The sequence below is a fragment of the Danio rerio genome, chromosome 18 (genome assembly GCF_052040795.2).
Source record: "Danio rerio strain M-AB ecotype USA chromosome 18, GRCz13ab, whole genome shotgun sequence".
NCBI lineage: Eukaryota > Metazoa > Chordata > Actinopteri > Cypriniformes > Danionidae > Danio > Danio rerio.
The window spans coordinates 9,835,205-9,853,884 of NC_141038.1; the positions used below are offsets into that span (position 1 = coordinate 9,835,205).

At 35.2% G+C, this 18,680-nt stretch overlaps 1 protein-coding gene across 29 annotated transcripts in view; it reads right to left on the minus strand.

The window, feature by feature from the left end:
- Window positions 1–18,680, minus strand: part of frmd4a (FERM domain containing 4A) — a 301,811-nt gene that overhangs the window by 102,788 nt on the left and 180,343 nt on the right. The gene's annotated exons all lie outside the window — the stretch shown is intronic.

The window sequence follows — 18,680 nt, forward strand, 5'->3', positions numbered from 1 at the left end:
AACCCACGCGAATGCAGGGAGAACATGCAAACTCCACACAGAAACGCCAACTGAGCCGAGGCTATCTGATAATTTGACTTGATGAATTGAAATGAATTTTCTTGGACTGAAACTTTTTTAATTTACAATAAGGTGGAATGGATGTAAATGTAAAACTACATGCTTTTTATGCTTTAAAGACTGTATATTCTATCCAGGGGTGGATTTAACCAATAAGTGAGGTAAGCGACAGCTTAGGGCCCAAATCTGGGAGCCCCAAATAAATATCTAAAAGTAAATTATATCTATAAACTATATATAACATCGTTTTCTACCATATTTTGTATGGTGAGAGATACAAAAACTATTTTAATTGTAATTGTAATTAAACAATATTTAATATACAATCAAATATAATATTATTATTATAATAATGTAATTGTTATGTAATATTCTAAAACAATGTATTTATTATTTTTAGTTGTAAGTTCTTTTTCAGAAAACAAGCTATTTAAAATGTAGAGATTGCATTAATTGAAAACGTGGAAAACACAAATAAAACAGCAATATGAGTAAAAATTAAATAAAGGTAGAAAAGGATGCATTTCAGGACTTAAGCCCTATTTGGCTGGAATTGCTTAGGGCCCCAAAATCACTAAATCCGCCCCTGATTCTATCCCATACTCCAACCCTTCTCCTAAACCCAACCCTCACCAGAAACAATGCATTTCTCAATACGTTTTTCAAAACACTTCATGCTGTATGACTTATGAGCCATTTTCCTCATGATGACCAAAAAGTCCCCACATGATCAAAATATACTTGTATTGCTAAACTTGTGACAGTTGGTCCCCATAACATTAGGAACACAAGGCTACACACACACACATACACAAAGAACCTGACCAATGACTAACAGACCCACATCTGGATTTGCAGGAAAAACGCAGCAGAAACATTTGGGAATGGGTTGCACTCTCTTTCTCTCTGCCTGACTTCTTCCGCCCCTTCATTTCTAACTCAGATTTCCTTTCCCGTTTGGTTTGGCCAGGATGAACTAAAGAGGAGGGGGGAGTGTTTGAAAGATGCTTGCAAAACTGAACCCGACTGTTGGAGGGAGCTGATTTGTGTGAACTCCTTCACACAGACGTTTAACGGTCGTTTGACCGCAAAGTCAACATCGCAGAGGGCTCAACAAAAACGTTTACCAAAAGTAGCTGTTCGACTTTCAAGGGTCATAGCCTACATGCATAAATTGTCTGTAATGATTCACAAAATGTATTTTGATAATGCTCAAACTATGACAAAGAATTAAATATACAAAATTGGACAAAATGTGTTTTGACATATTTATCCCTTTGTAAAACAATGTAATACAGATTGTCCATCTGTGAAAACATTGCACAATCAATTCATACTTGATGTCTAACCAATGTTTTTCTTCATCTTTTGACATTTTTAGACCTTAAAGATCCCATAAAATTAAAATACAAGTTTTTTCGATATTAGTATCAGTATTGCTCGTTTTTAGGACTCTCAGAAATAAAGGTACAGGAGCGGTCACTGGGGCAGCACCTTTTTAAAAGATACATATTTGTACCCAAAGGGTCCACAGTGGTACCTAAAAGGTGCATATTAGTACTCAAATATACTTAAAATGTACCTTTGAGGAACCATTATGGACCCTTCAGGTACAAATATGTAAAAGTTACTGCCCCCGTGACAGCTCCTGTATCTTAATTTCTGAGAGTGTTTCTGAAAGTGTCTCCAAAACAAACTCCCATTTAGAAAATATAAAACTGATATGAAAATGTAAAGCTTGTAGTTTATAGTCACTTCTATTTTTTTTAATAGGAGGAGCTACACTTTATCCATCGAATAAAAATGCACATTTCAAAGCACTTCACGGGACGTTTAAACTTAAAACAGCATAAATGTTGACTTTACAAGTTATTTGTAATGCAGTAGAACCAGTGACTGAAGTGAAGACTGTTTGCGTTAGCATTGATGGTTCCATAAAGAACTCTTGACAAAGTAAAAGAGGGTTCTTTAAAGTTTTAATTTAAAAAAATGTCCCCAAACAAAGAAATACAAATGTTTATTTAAAGAACAAAAATGGTTCTTCTACCCTGTAAAAAAATTATGAGTGTCTTGTGTTGGGACAACAAGAAAGAATTAAGTTAACATCTGTTGTTTGTTTGTATGTATGTATGTATGTATGTATGTATGTATGTATGTATGTATGTATGTATGTATGTATGTATGTATTCATTCATTCATACATTCATTTATTCATTTATTTAATTTATTTATTTTCAAATTTAAGTGGAATTAACAACAAAAAACAATTAAGTTGTTCCAAAAAAAACTTGTGAAATTGTGTTGTTTCCCTATATACCATGAGCTACGTTTTGTTTTTTGTTTTTTCGCAGATCCTCCAGAGGTTGCTTTGTATGCTTTTTAAGATCTCAAATTTCTCTTGCAAGTGCCATTTGCGCCTGCTCTTCTCAAGAAAATCCAACAAATGCAGCTGTCGACTGACTGACCAACCGATTGATCCCCGCACCCAACCCCTTCCTTAAACCCAACCAATAGTGTTTTCAAAAGCAATTGAGAAGAAGAAGAAAGACCTTCGCAGCAGCCTTAACCATGTTTTCAGATTTCACCACATTCTCACCGTTATTTACTTGTTTATTTATTTTTTTAGCTTTTGTTTTTTGTCTTGGAACCTGAAGCCACTGGACAAACTAGAAACAACAGAACAGCTGTCCACACAGAAGCGGTCAGCTGGTTATCGTGAAAAAGGAATGGCGTCATACAGACCCGTAGCATTCATTTTAAAGACGAAATGCAGCCATACGTTCCTCTGGCTACATAATTTGTGATCTCCACAAATGTATATAGGGGTAGGTTTTCAGAATGAGCCTGTTTGTTGTTTCAGCTCATTTTAAACAAGTAGTTTGAGCAAACAACAAACGGCAGTTTTTTTTCTGTATGGCATCACTGCAAAAACTCTATTTCTAAACCATATGTTTTTTTTAAAAAGCAAAGCAAAACAATTTAAGATTGGCACTGCCAAAACTTTTCAGCAGGGATTCATTATCCAAATACGAAAATGAACCGGTGTTAAAAAAGCACCCATTTTTCAGTGTATAGTGTGAAAAGTCTGATAAGTTTTGAAAAGCCATACAGTAAAAGTTGCGTCTCTCTTTACTGGGCCTTGACAAAACATCCCCAAAGAGTTCTGTCTTACAGTTACACAGCACAGAATCATTCCACAGCCGCTGGCTTAACGATCTTCAGCTTCGCTTTAAAATGCACTTGAACGACAGAGAGAGAAAGACTGCACCGAGGGTCAGGATTTTCCATCTCTCTTCATCACTCTCTCACGCATACTCATGGGAGAGCCTTTGAGAAGTAATTGAAAAACACTCCAAACATAATGCAATTAGACTGTGGGCTTACATTTCATTATCATTCCACTGCTGCTGATAACACCATTGATAAACAAGCACAAGCATCCCAAGTCAAGCAAATCAAAATGTATTTGTTGGATTCGATAACCGCAGGATCAATTGTTTCCCTATCGAGGACGTAATGGAGGTAATGCAAGGTAAAGGAGAGTCACACAACATCCCAGCTGCTGATTTTGGACACTTCGCCACAGCGGAAACACTACTGTCCAATCCAAACAATCCCTCATGATCTCTAATACATATTTTAACTTCATTTATTGGCTCCTTCCTCTGGGCACCGTTCCGAACAGTGTCACAAGAGCCCGTTGTTTAATACTGAGAAACTGTGTGTGTGTGTGTTTCAGAGGGGAACGTTTGTACCAAAAGAAAACCCTTGATACTGTGGGGGCGTTTCGGAACAAATGAAAATGTCCAGGCTCACACGACTGCGATTGGGGAGAGAGAAGTTTTAAAATAAACTTCTGAGAGGCCAATCCCGCCCCTGTCTGCCAGACCAAAGCACACACACACACACACACACACACACACAACTTGTTTAATGCGTACCGTCTTTTTGTGTTTAAAGCGGCGCGAGAGGAAGATATTGCAAGAAATGAAAGGCTGAAATTTCCCTGATCGTCTAAAAACATGGGAAACTGACTTCTTCTCGCTCTCTGGCTTTCTATATTAAGAAAATGTGGTTCTGGTTTGGAGTCTCTGAGTTTGGTTATTTCTGTCTCACTGCCTCGGGCTCAGAGACAAAGCGGGGTGTATGTGTGTGTGTGTATGTCGAGGGGTTTGTTATTTTTTTCAGAAGGTGGTCATACGGTTTACCCCTTCGTCTTCTGTGGAATTAAGGACAGGTTGTTTGGCTGATGTAAACTAAATTGGATGGAGGAAGGAAGGATTGAATGCTGTTTGTCTGTGTGTATGTGTGCTTGTGCAGTGAGGTTGTGGCTGTAGTATGTGGCCTATAATGTTGGAACTTGATGTAAACAGAGCTGACCTATAATTGAAACAAGATGGAGTCCATCCTTTGTCCATGCTGCTCCCACACACACACTTTCTCTCTCTCTCTCTCTTTCACTTGTGTTAAACTTTCTATCTTTATTAGATGCTGCAGGGTTTGATCAAAATGAACTCTTCTGCATTTGTTCTGTTAGTGCGGCTCATTTGCCATCCGAACCTCTGAAAAATAGGTGTTGGCTTAATTCCATACAAATTCTGCTGCTGTTCAGAATATGTATCTGTAATCTGTAATCAACAATATGTATCTGTAAAAACAACAGACTACTTAAGCAAGCAGTTTTGTCATCATAGTCACTATTGTATGTTATTACAGTTCAATACAGGCATCATAAGCGTATCTCCTTGGAGTCAGTTGAGAGCTCACCTGAAAGTCAGTCAAACAAACTTCAGAGATTAAAAAAATGAAACATTAACCCTTTATAGGACAAAGAACCATATATGTTAACTGCATTGACATAGATTACAATATATGCTCCTGCTTTACATTAAGTGGAATTACCCAGCAGGCACACAACATCATAAGACGTTATTATTAGGCTAAATATAGCTTGTGAAGTCAGGTGACCAAAAATCAATGTCTAGCCAGCGTCTAAGGACAATGTTATTTTGACGTCCAATAGCACGACGATGTTGATATTTGGTTGATTTTAGGTTATGCTGGAAAGTGACCAAAATCCAACTTCAAGCCCACATCTTAAAACAAAGTCATATGCTGACATTTATTCGTCAGGTATGGCAACCAAAATCCAACGTTTGATAGACGTCATAATGGTAACGTCTACACAACGTTAAGCTTTAACATCATTAGAAGTTGATATTTGGTTGATTTTAGGTATGGATATTTTTTAATTTCCAAACAAACTGCAATGTCCCCACAATGTTGGGGTACAATGTCATGGTGACGTCCTGTGCCTGCTTGGTAACTACTAAGTACTTTCATCTAAATGTAAATACAATGTACTAACTGTGTTCATAATGCATTGCAGAACACTTCTGGTGCTTTTGAAATGATATACGTGTTAGGTTACCGTGTTAGGTTTAAGTGTGGGTAAAGTGTAAGGGACAGTGTAATTATAGAAATAAATTTAAGATGTAATTACATGGAGATATTTAATTAAGCATAAGTAAAACATGCATTTACAAGATAAGTACATTGTAACTAATAATTAATTTCAGTGTACCTGTAGGTACATGTTAGTTAAGGCCACTTAATATAATATAGAACCCTATCTATCTATCTATCTATCTATCTATCTATCTATCTATCTATCTATCTATCTATCTATCTATCTATCTATCTATCTATCTATCTATCTATCTATCTATCTATCTATCTATCTATCTATCTATCTATCTATCTATCCGTCTATCTGTCTGTCTGTCTATCTGCATGTCTGTCTGTCTGTCTGTCTACCTATACATCCATCCATCCATCCATCCATCCATCCATCCATCCATCCATCCATCCATCTATCAATTAGTCATGAGTTTTAAACTCTTGTAATAGCTCCCTGTAACACATTTTTTTCCAATGAGTGCCCTATAAAGAATAATTCACCTATGAATTAAAATTAGCTTGAGATGAAGTTTTGAGGAGGCTTACATTGCACTTTCACATACTAGTAAGACATATAGTGAACAAAGGCTGTAAATAAAAAAGGAACCATTATTAATTCCCAAAAAACTTGACAGATACAGTAATGCGTTATATAGACAAACTTTTTTTATTTTTTATTTTAAAGCCTAATAGCTCTGTCAGTCTATGATCATTCCTCAAAAGTCTCCACTTACAGTATGTTCCAAAAAACAAACAAACAATCAAACAAGAAACCAATGGTTTTCAACAATCGAAGGACTAAATTCTTTCATGCAGATTTTCCTTCTTTCTTTCCTGTAAAAACATACCACCATGTCATTCTCATTTCATCATGCTGCAGTCATAAAATTCACCAAGACGGTAAACACACACCAAACCAAACCCTAGACTCTTTCATGAGACATGTTCTCATCATCTCCAGCTCAAGAACTACACGATGGAGCCACAGGGCTTTGGTGGGGTTCATGTTCAGGGTGTAGGATGTTGGCTGTGGGCGGAGTTTTTTTTTTTTTCTTTAACGAATAATCTTAGTGGTTACAAACCTCCTTTAAATCACATCAAAGACCCTACAATCTCGGCCATGAGCCTTGGGTGAGTGAGTGTGTGCTTGCGTTGACACCGAGTTTATGTAATTCTATATGTACAATGTTCATGAATCCAGGTGTGAGTGAGGTTAAGAGCAGATATTGATGGTAATTTTGCCTTACATGATGCTGTAGATGTATTAGCCGTGGGTCATAAAAAGAGATCTTTAAAGGGATTAAAGGAAGTAATTGTGCACTGTAAAATAGTTATCCCAGCACGTTTCTGGGACGGACACCAAAGCACCTGTGTCTGTACAGGTGTGTATTCTATTGGACTACAGAGGATCATAACTTTGCTTAGATGTATTGGAGAATGTTATTGAATAGCCTAAAGAGACCTGTAACTTCACTACATACAGAACGCATTGCAGACCATGCGCACAAAGAGACTGGGAATGACTCTTTTTGTGCCTCATGCCAGAGTGTGTGTGTGTGTGTGTGTGTGTATTATGAGAGAAGAAAATGTGTTTCCAGTTAAATCGTTGGGGAAAAAAAGCAACACACACCCACATGCAAGCACTTCAAACGTGTGTGAGATCTCTCCTGCTGTAATTTCACTGCATAGCTTTACTCCCATCTGGCTTGTACGCTACACACATACACACACACAACCTAAACATCTAAAGTTTCTGGTCTACTAACACACCCACATACGCAAATATATCCCACCGTATACATTGGAAACACATGGGGCAAATAAATAACATAAACAAGAGCAGATAAACAGCGCCCGAGTCGGTGAAAGTTTACTGGAACTTTCTGGAACGCATTCATCTAGATTTTGAGATGCTTTCCCGTCGTTTCTGGATGATTGTAAAGGGGTTTTTCTGGATTGAAAGCTGAGTCATTCTGTTCTCACGCTTTTTGAATATTGATTGAGGGTAGAACTACTGAATGCAAATCCACCTCAGACAAACACACACCAACCCTGCTGAGAATATCTGAGGAGAGAAAAGCCTAGAAAGTGTGGTTGTATGAATGCCAAACAGGGAGCATGGAATGTACAACTCAATAACCTGTTCAACAATTTAGTTTTATATATATTCTCATTGTGTTATTCATATTCATGAACCTGCCCTTACCTGAAAACGAGTGGCGTTTGGTCATGAGTGAGTCACTGAATGATTGTATCAATGGATTTTTAGTGCATCGTTCACTTGCTCACATTACTGATTCATCCAGGGAAGTATTAGCTGACAGTCTTTATAAGTGATTCAGTGAGCCACTGAATGTTGGTTCATGAATAATTAGATTTTCTTTATGAGTAATTTACTGAATCACAAACTCATCTAATTTATTGAAGAACGCTGATTCAACAAACTGGCTTTAGAAACAAATCAAGTAACTGAGTCATTGAATTAATAAATTAATGGATTTGTTCAAAAATGGTGATTCATTCACAAGTGAAATAAGTGAGTAATCGATTGCTTATCAAGTTAGTTTAAAATGCTGATTCATTTAGAAAATAAGTATATGTCTGTCTTTGTGTGTGATTCAGTGAGTCACTGAACATTGGTTGATTTAGAAACAAATAATTAGATGTTCTTTATGAATAACTTACTGAATCACTAACTCGTCTAATTTTTTCAAAAACACTGATTCAATAAACTTTAGAAACAAATCAAGTAACTGAGTCACTGAATCATTAAATCAATAGATGAAGTGAAAATAAGTGAGGAATCGATTACACATCAAATTAGTTTAAAATGCTGATTAATTTAGAAAAAAAGAATGCGTTTGTCTTTATGGGTGATTCAGTGAGTCACTGAAATTTGATTTAGAAACTAATAATTAAATTTTCTTCATGAGTAATTTACTGAATCCCTAACTTAACTATTTTTTTCAAAAACACTGACTCAACAAACTGGCTTTAGAAACAATTCAAGTAACTGAGTCACTGAATCATTAAAGCAATTGATTTGTTCAAAAATGGTGATTCATTCACAAGTGAAATAAGTGAGGAATCGATTACTCATCAAATTAGTTTAAATGCTGATTAATTTAGAAAATATGTATGTGCCTGTCTTTATGGATGATTCACTGAACATTCATTTAGAAATTAATAATTCAATTTTTTATGAGTAACTTACTGAAACACTGATTCAACAAACTGGCTTTAGAAACTAATCAAGTAACCAAGTCACTGAATCATTAAATTAATCGATTTGTTCTAAAATGGTGACTCATTCACAAGTGAAATAAGTGACTGAGTAATGGATTACATCATTTACTGATGAAATTAGTTTAAGATGCTGATTCATTTAGAAAATATTATGTCTGTTTTTATGGGTGATGTTGCAGTTGATCACTGACTCCAACCACATGAATTCAAAAGCATTTATCAATTCAGGAACAATCCATGTGACTGTGAGCCGTTTAAACGTTCACTTAACAACGATCTGTTCAACATTAGTGTTAATTTTCTCAATGGCTCTGCTCCGCAAGTAACATGGCTGAAAAGTACGTTGGTCAACTGACTCTTGCTCAGTTGGTATCTTTTTGATTATTTTAGTCTTTTCTTTTTTGCCAGCAATGTTGCTCAGTTCATTCATTAGATGAGTAGATCAGATTGTGTGTATTATTTTATAGGCATGTTACTAGTGTAGCAGACCTGTCAAGAATCTGTTTGTTTAAAGACATAATTATATTTGAATCAAAAAATCTTGATGGTTCTGTGGGTCTCGTCTATCAAAGCTGTTCTTTATGTTGCATTCTCTCTACTGGATTCAAGTCAGGTGATTGCCTTAGCCATTCTACAGTTTGCTTTTCTTTATCTGAAAGCATATAAGAGTACCTTTGGCTGTGATCCTTGTCTTGCTGAAATGTCCACCCTGGTTTCATCTTCATCATCTGGCTAATGTAGATGTTGGACTGAAGCAGCTGATATTCATTTACACTGAAGAAGAGGAGAGGATTGCTACTGAGAGATTTCAGCTGCTGTCTGGGGTTTCACTGCCTTTCTATACCTCCCTTTCTTCATGTGTTCAATACTTTTTCCCGGTGTCATTTCATTTTATTACACAGAACTTCATTTGTAAACTAATTAGATTTGTTTTCTTTTCATATATGGATCTTATTGGATGTTACCAACATCTGGTGAACATTTCAAGTCAACAACACCTTCAGAATGTGTTTTCTGGGAAAATTGTCCCACTATAAAAATACTTCTATTCAACTGAACTTCAAAACAGACAAAATTATAAAAACGGTTAAGAGAGAAAATTCTTTTTCTGCCAAGCAAACTAAAACACTAAAACAAAAACTAAAGTTATGATTTATCACACAGAACCTAACTGAGCAAAACAACAACAACAACTCTCTGTGTTATGTTCAATAGAAGAAAAGCTTTCAGAATAGTTTGTGTGTGTGTGTGTGTGTATGTAACTGTCACCAGCAATAAGACCAAGAAAAGTGTGTGAGTGTGTGTGTAAAACGAACAGATTGCTGACTCAGGAACTGTGTGAATCGATAAATGAGATCTCCTCTCACATCACATCACTCTGTGTGTCTTTAATTGTGTGTAAGTCAGCAAAATCTTCTGAACGTGCGAAAGAATGTGTGTGAGTGTGAACTAGGACATAAACCTCAGTAAATATACGAGTCAGTAGAGCAGCAAAAGTGATTACACACAAGTACACACACACACACACACACACACACACGCACACAAACATACAGAGGCTCTGTATGCAGTGGGTGTATATGATGAGAGCAGTGATGTGGTCTGTGGTCAGAGTGTGTGTTTGTGTGTGTGTGTGTGTGTGTGTGTGTGTGTGTGTGTTTAATAAAAGAGCCTCCAGAGAATCATGATGTGTGGGAAATCTGATCTTGGAGAGCTTTTGAACAAATAGATCACCCAAAAATGAAACGTTGTTATCAAAATGCAATAAAATTGTAGAAGAAAGAACTACAGTTGTTTTAATAAAAGTATTTGTACTGGCTAGCTTCTCTAAATGACTGTAAAAAGTATGATTTAAAAATAATAAAATAAAATCAAATAAAACAGGGACGAATTCAAACATACAGTGGAAACTGTATCACACTTTGACCCATACAGTTATTTTGATGCAATATATGGAGATTTCTAATCCAAATCATTTTATTTTATATGAAATAATACAGGCTGATAGCTTCAAAAACGGTATTGATTGACAATCTCAGGTCTGTTTTTAAAGGTCGGGTGTAATTAGTTACAAAGTAATTAGTTATTGTAATTAAATTATTTTTAGCTAAAAAAGAAAGTAAAGGATCACTTTTCTTTTTTAAGATAATTTTATTAAAGTACTTTTAATGTATTTGTTTAAATACTGTACGTAAATTCAAGAGTCCTATATAAACCAATTCAGAGAAGCAAATCGATAAATATTCATTCATTTAATTTCCTTCGGCTTAGTCCCTTTATTAATCAGTGGTCATCACAGTGGAATGAACCGCCAACTTATCCAGCATATGTTTTACACAGCTCCAACATAGTACTGGAAAACAACCATACACACCCATTCACACTATGATCAATTTAGTTTATTCAATTCACCTATAGCGCATGTCTTTGGACTGTGGAGGAAACCAGAGCACCCAGAAGAAAGCCACATCAACACGGGGAGAACTCACAGAAATGCCCACCGGCGCAGCCGGGAACTCGAACCAGTGACCTTCTTGCTGTGAGGTGACTGTGCTTTTCCCCCCGATATGTTTATTGATTTTTTCCCCTTTTCTCCCCATCATATATTTATTTATACATATATATTAATATTTATTTTATTTTTTTAGCTATGTTATTCTGTGTGGAGTTTGCATGTTCTCCCCTGGTTGGTGTGGGTTTTCTCTACGTGCTTCGGCTTCCCCCACATCCAAAGACATGCGCTATAGGTAAATTGAATTAACTAAATTGGCAGTAGTGTATGAGTGTGTGTGTGTGAATGAGAGTGTATGGTTGTTCCCCAGTACTGGGATGTGGCTGGAAGGGCATCCGCTGCGTAAAACATATGCAGGAATAGTTGGTGGTTCATTCCGCTGTGGCGATCCCTGATAAATAAGGGACTAAGTCGCAGGAAAATGAATAAATGAATAAATTTAAATACAATCGTAATGACGTAACTAGTGCGTAATTACTTTTTTAAAGTAACATACCCACCACCAGTCACATCTTAGTGAATTAAGCTACTTATTTATTGCTTTTTTGTGGTTGTTTTTGAAATCTGGCTGGAATGAGTGTGATTAAATAATGATATTTGATTTTTTTTGGCTGAACTATTCCTGGAAACGTAACTAAAATAACACTGTATTTCTAGTGCTCATTCTGAGAGCTGTTTTCTCATGCTTTGTGTCGGAGGAATGCTTTCATGCAGCACCGTTGGCTATTTCTGTATGGGAGAACATCTTTAGTCGGTCAAGCATTCTTGAGATTCTGGAGAAACTAGAGCAATTTAGAGTTTGTTGATAAAAGAATGAGTGAAGGAGCATTCTGGGACACACAGCACAAACACACACATCTGTAATTTATTAAACTGAAATGGATCTGTGTATGGACTTCAGGTGTTCTGGATATAATGGACCCCCCAAGATACACAACACACACACACAGCACTGACAAATGTTTTTACTCCATCCAAGACACTGCTCCATTCCAACACCTACTGTTTCAGTTGTAGAAGTGTCATGCTGGCTTATTTAAAGGGATAGTTCACCTAAAAAGTAACATTTACTTTTATTGAACTCACATTAAATTGTTTCATTGCTTTTATTAGTTACTTTTTTCCCCTTGGTGATAGAAAAAAAAGATCATTTGAAAAATGTTGGTGACCAAAAAGTTGATGAACCCCACTGACTTCCATAGTAAGGGAAAACACTGTGCAAGTCAATGGAGACTAATGGAAGAAAGAAACTGTACAGGAACAAAGAAAAAGAGAGCAAATTAGAAATAGTATGACAGTAATTAGATTCCTGGATGAACTATCCCTTTAAAAACTATTGTTTAGTTGCTTTACCTGGTCGCAAAGTTTAAAATAAATACTTATAAATATAGATAAAATATAAATATCTGGGTTCCTCACAAGGTATTTGTGTCTGGACAGCATAAAGGAATGAAGTTAACTTATCTGTTTTTACAAATTTAAGTGGATTGAACATAAAACAATTAAGTTAATTGTTAATCCTAAAAAACAAAAATTCAAGAATAATGTTGTTTCAGCTCATTTAAAGTTGTTTAATCAAATATTTAACTCATAAAAATGCCAATCTTCTGGGTGCGCTGAAATAAAAAAACTGGCAAATAACATTATTATTCAACATCGTTATTACTTTCTGTCACAATCTCCATCAATCTAATCCTTGCGGGTCGCTGGAGAACTACACACACCACATTGAAAACTGCAAATCCCACCATGCACCTCGCACACACCGGTTCCTGTTTTCTGCTGATTGTAAACACACACAGCTAAAGCTAATAATGAACTAAATAAAGAACTATATAAACAGTGCACTAACACACACATACACACACACACATCTTGGCTGAGTCTTGTTTATCTGTTTTAGTGCATTATGACCTATTTTTCTTGCCTTGTCTTGCTTAGCCATGTTTGACCCTTGCTTTGTTCCGTTGTTTACGTAGTTTGCGGCCTGGACCGATCTCTTCGCCTGTGACCCGACTTACTCTTTTGCCTTAACTGTATGTACCCAATTGCTCCTGGTTCTGACCATTGCCTGCCTGACTATTTCTTCATAAAAACCTGCATGTGGATCCTCAAGTCCATTGTCCAGCATCCCTCACATAACAGATTTCATGGTATAAATGATCAATATTAAAACTCTTTTCCAAAATAAATAACATAAAACATAAAATACATAAAAACCTTACTATAAAACATAAAATACAAAATAGGCCTACATTTAGCAACAATAAAAATTATTTGTACATTAAGTTATGGACCATACACAATATTTGGACTTTTTTTTTTTTTTGCTTTTTTTTTTTTTTTTTTTTACAAATCCTTAATCTGAGTTTGTTTACAAATCTGCAGATTTGTGCGGAATGATTATAAGAACAAAAATGTAACACATGAAATAAAAATATATAACTTTTATTCAAAGTTAACAAAGCAAATCCATTTAGATCCACTTGTTTGGTAAACAAAGCTATAGTAAGTAACACAATATATCTAAAAGACTGTATTGTGCATATATTAGCAAAACATTTCCATAATATTCAGTAAAACTATGTACATTTTGAAATTATGGAACAGTCTGGAACAGATTATAAAACAATGTCAAGTTAATAATCAATTCAAAAAGTATAAAAATATAAGTATAAAAATATTAAAAAATAAAAACAAAAAGTGCTCTGGGGTAACTCAAATAACGTGTCCTTGGGTAAGGGATTCATCAGAACAAACAGCAAAAATCAGTCCAAGGCACTTGAAAGATGTGGAAAAAATATTAAAAGCCTTTATTCACAGGAGAACCCTGATGAAGGCAGCTCTCTGCCGAAACACCTATGTTTTTTAAAGATTAGCCATATGAATAAAAGCTTTTAATATTTTCCCACATCTTTCAAGTGCCTTCAACTGATTTTTGCTAAAAGTAAATGTATTATTAAAAGAATATGTTGATGGATAGATGAGATTGTAAAAAAGAATAAATGAAAAAGGTATTATGAAAATTCAGTGAGTGGCTGTTTGCAGTACCATGCATGCTTTGGGTCTGTGTTATAATTAGTTAGTTAGTTAGTTAGTTAGTTAGTTAGTTAGTTAGTTAGTTAGTTAGTTAGTCCAACTCTAAATAAATATTCAGCCGGCCATAAAAAGAAAATGTACAAATGGTGAGTTGAATATATAATAAAGTATGTAAATAGATGTAAATATGGACAAAATATGTTTCATTTAAAAAGAAAAAATAAGTTGAAGTGATAGACAAATCATGTGGAAAGGTGTGGTAATGGAGTTGGTAAAATAATAAGCTTACACTTCAATGTGCTCCATTTCAAATAAATAAATACATTTGTACATTTGTAAGTGTACATATGTGGATATGTAATTATTCTGTTGATCATGATTAAATGTATTTTTAAGTGTATGATTTTCAGTTCGAAATAAATAAAATAAAATAAAATTATTATAAAATTAATATAAAATTAATATCAAATTAATATAAAAACAGGTAAAAAAAAAAAAAAAAAAAATATATATATATATATATATATATATATATATATATATATATATATATATATATATATATTATTCTTTTTTTCCTCACAAATTCACATAAGTAAACAAATAGACTGATGTGATGTGATCAAAAATCTGCGGAAATCTGTAGGTAGTTAAGACAGAAAAGTTGATCTGAACATCAAAGCATAGTAAATGAACAATAGTAAATAAATACCCACACGTTTTAAATCTTGTGTTTACATGTGAGCTCCCATATTAAGTTATGCTGCAGTCTGCAACTTCCAATGCAGACACTACAGAACTGAAGAAAAGAAAAAAAACATGACACTGAATCTCCATCAACCAGAGCTTTATCAGTTTAACAGTAAATGCCACACACACACACACACACGCACGCACACGCACACACACACACACACACACACACACGGTCACAAGCGCGTCATCGTGTGTCACTGTCATAGCAGACTAAGTGGGCAGTGGCACATATCTGTTTCTCTCCCACTGTCCCTCACTCATTCATATTTAAACAAGTGTAAATCAATCAGTTTGACCGCACTGCTGCTGCTGCATAAATGCCCATCTCAACGTTTCTCACCCGAGCTGCGATTGGTATGTTCGGGTCAGGTGTGAGTCTCGATTGGCTGAATCACTGCAGACACAATGAACTTCATGACCCGTCACACAGACCAACCAATTCACAGAATATCAAACAGAAGCAGAGGAAATGAGCGCCCTTGACTATCCTTGATAACACTTCCTCAAACAGGAAGAAAGCACACTCAGTCGCTCGCTCGGGCACAATTAAAGTCAGCGTGAAGTGCTGTCAGCAGACCATTTTTCAACCGTTCAGGAATTAATTGGATCGATAAAAGCGGGAACTACATACTGTCACAGACCTGAGGTTGCTAAAACAATAGCTCTGGAAAATGTTTTTGGGAAGATAAATAGACACTTTTGTAGAGGAATGATCCATTAGGAAATACTGCAACTGTAGTTTTAGCTATTCATAGTAAAAAATGAAAGTATTCATAGAGCTTCACTTTTTCCACATTGCTTTATGCTACAGATTTATTCCAAAATGGATTAAATTCATTTATTTCCTCAAAGTTCTTCACACAATTCCCCATAATGACAATATCAATAAAGACTTTTTGAAATTGTTGCAAATTTATTAAAAATAAAAAAGCTGAAAAATGACAAAATAAGTATTCTCAGCCTTTGCCGTGAAGCTCTAAGACCCTGTTTAGACTGTCAGTTAAATGTGACCCAATTCCGATTTTTTGCTCATATATGACACAGATCGGATCTGTATTATGACCGTGTAAACACATAAAAAACGCATGCATTCGGATATTTAGAGATCGGTTTCAGGCCTCCTTCATAAGTGGAAATAAATCAGATATAGATCTGATATGTGACAATGCGACTGTCATGTAAACAGGCAGATCGGATTTATTGAGGCATGCCGTTCTGTACATCATTAAACTTGTGACAATGTGGAGCTTCTCCGCGGTTCAATGACGTAGAAGAAAGAGCGTGTGTGGAGATACCAACGCGGTAAACAACATCAGAGGAAACACAGAAGAGGAAAGTGGTCAGTTGCCACAATTTGCTCCCACCAGACCTGAGATCTCTCTCGTACCCACAAATTCCTCTGAATGGTGGAGGACACCATAAAGCATATAAACCATAAGCGCAAGCTGCGATGAAGGCCCTTTACCACCTCCGCCTCAAAATCATTTTAAAATTAAGCGAACTTCATGTTGTAACTTTTGCTTTTTGTCGCTATTAATACACGAACTGCGGCTTCACATAGAACAACTTTATTCTCTCCAACACCAGTGCGCACAGAAGCAAACGCTACATCTTCCAACACCACACACACACATCCGGGCCATACCATTACATAAACTGCGTGGGGGTAAATCTGGATTAAACCATTCACTTCTTATACTACACTTCACATATTTCGCAGAGCTGAAAACAAGACAATTTCTTCCATCGTGGCTACTGGCTAGTGTGGCACAGATGCTAGAACCCACCTTTCTGCATGCGCAACATCGTTAATTGTATGGCAAGTGTAAACACATGAATTGAATATGGGTCACAATTAAAAAGAACGTGTAAACAAACAGACAAAACAATCAGACATGGGCAACAAATCGGAATTGGACATCAAGACCTGACAGTGTAAACGGGGCCTAAATTGAGCTCAGGTGCATTCTGTTTCCACTGATCATTCTTGAGATGTTTCAGCAGCTTAATTCTAGTTCACCTGTGGTAAATTCAGTTGATTGGACAGGATTTGAAAAGGCATTCACCTGTCTATATAAGGTCCCAGGGTTGATAGTGCATGTCAAAGCACAAACCAAGCAGGAAGACAAAGGGAATGTCTGTAGTTAGGATTGTCTCGAGGCACTAGGCTGGGGAAGGTTACAGAAACATTTTTGCTGCTCTGAGAGTTCCAATGAGCACAGTGGCCTCAGTCATCTATACGTGGAAGATGTTTGGAACCACCAGGACTCTTCCTAGAACACTCCGTAAATTAGCAGTTCTCCATATTTTGTGATTAATGTTTTTATTTTTTCCCTGTTATTTGTGCTTTTGAGTTGCATTATGGATGCATTTGCATTTTGAATAGTTTAAAGTGATATGCTGTCTGGGTTGGTGTTGTGTATTACGCCACAAAAAACTTGTAATAGACTGCCAGTACATTTTCTGTTTACAGACTTACTTCTCTATATATTATTTCCTATACAATATATTATTTCAAACTACTAAAGGGTCAATAACAGTCACTTTGTTAAACTGTAGAGTTGACTTTTCAACAGCAAAAGTCGACAGTGCAGAAATCAAGCTCTCATAATGCAATTCACACTCGTAAATAAACACTTGTGAATCACAAAATACAGAAACGGTTAATTAACAGATATTTTTTGTAGAAAAGCACCACTTGGGTGTCATTAAATGTAAATTTTAGACCAATCTATTCCACTTCTGGTGGCATTTCTAGCAAAAAGTTAGTAACGTTCCATTCATCTTTACTAACGTAGATTTTCATTTAGATATTTATTTTATATTATTTTGTTAGATATTAATTTATTTAAATATAAATTATTTAGATATTTAATTATTAATATTATTTGTTTAGATATTTATTTATTTTAATATTGCTTAGATATTTATCTATTTCATATTATTTGTTTAGATTTATTTATTTATTTTTAATATTATTAATTTATTTAAATATTATTTATTTAGATTTTTATTTATTCTATAATATTTATTTATTTATTTATTTATTTTAATCTAATTTAAATATGTATTTACTTTAATCTTGTTTATTTAGATATTAATTTTAACAGAATTTGTTTATTTATTTTAACATTATCTATTCATTCATTTGTCAGATAAAATAATTTAAAAATGGCATTTTTTTATTTTTCACAACACAATAGCAGTGTTTTAACTTCAGCAGAATTAAGAAATCAGTATTTCATAGAATAAACCTGACATTCAATCACAACAAATGAAATTGTGTTATCCTGACCATCTGGGGCAAAAACAAAAGAAAAAATAAAGCACTAATTAAATCATTATCCTGTCTTAGAAGTCTGTCTGATACCAGTTTTACAAGGTACCTTCATTCACAAACACTGCCTTTTTGGGCAGACACTGTCTGGTTGGGCGGAAAGGCAATAATTCAGCAGCTTTTGGACACATCCTTCAATCTCCTTCTCTTGTTTACATTTCAAATACTAATACATCAGCGTTTCATCCTACTCTTGACGCCCCTGATGTCACCATTAGTCACATTAGTCACCATAGTAACAGAAAGTGGCTCCAGGTATATTTATCTCTG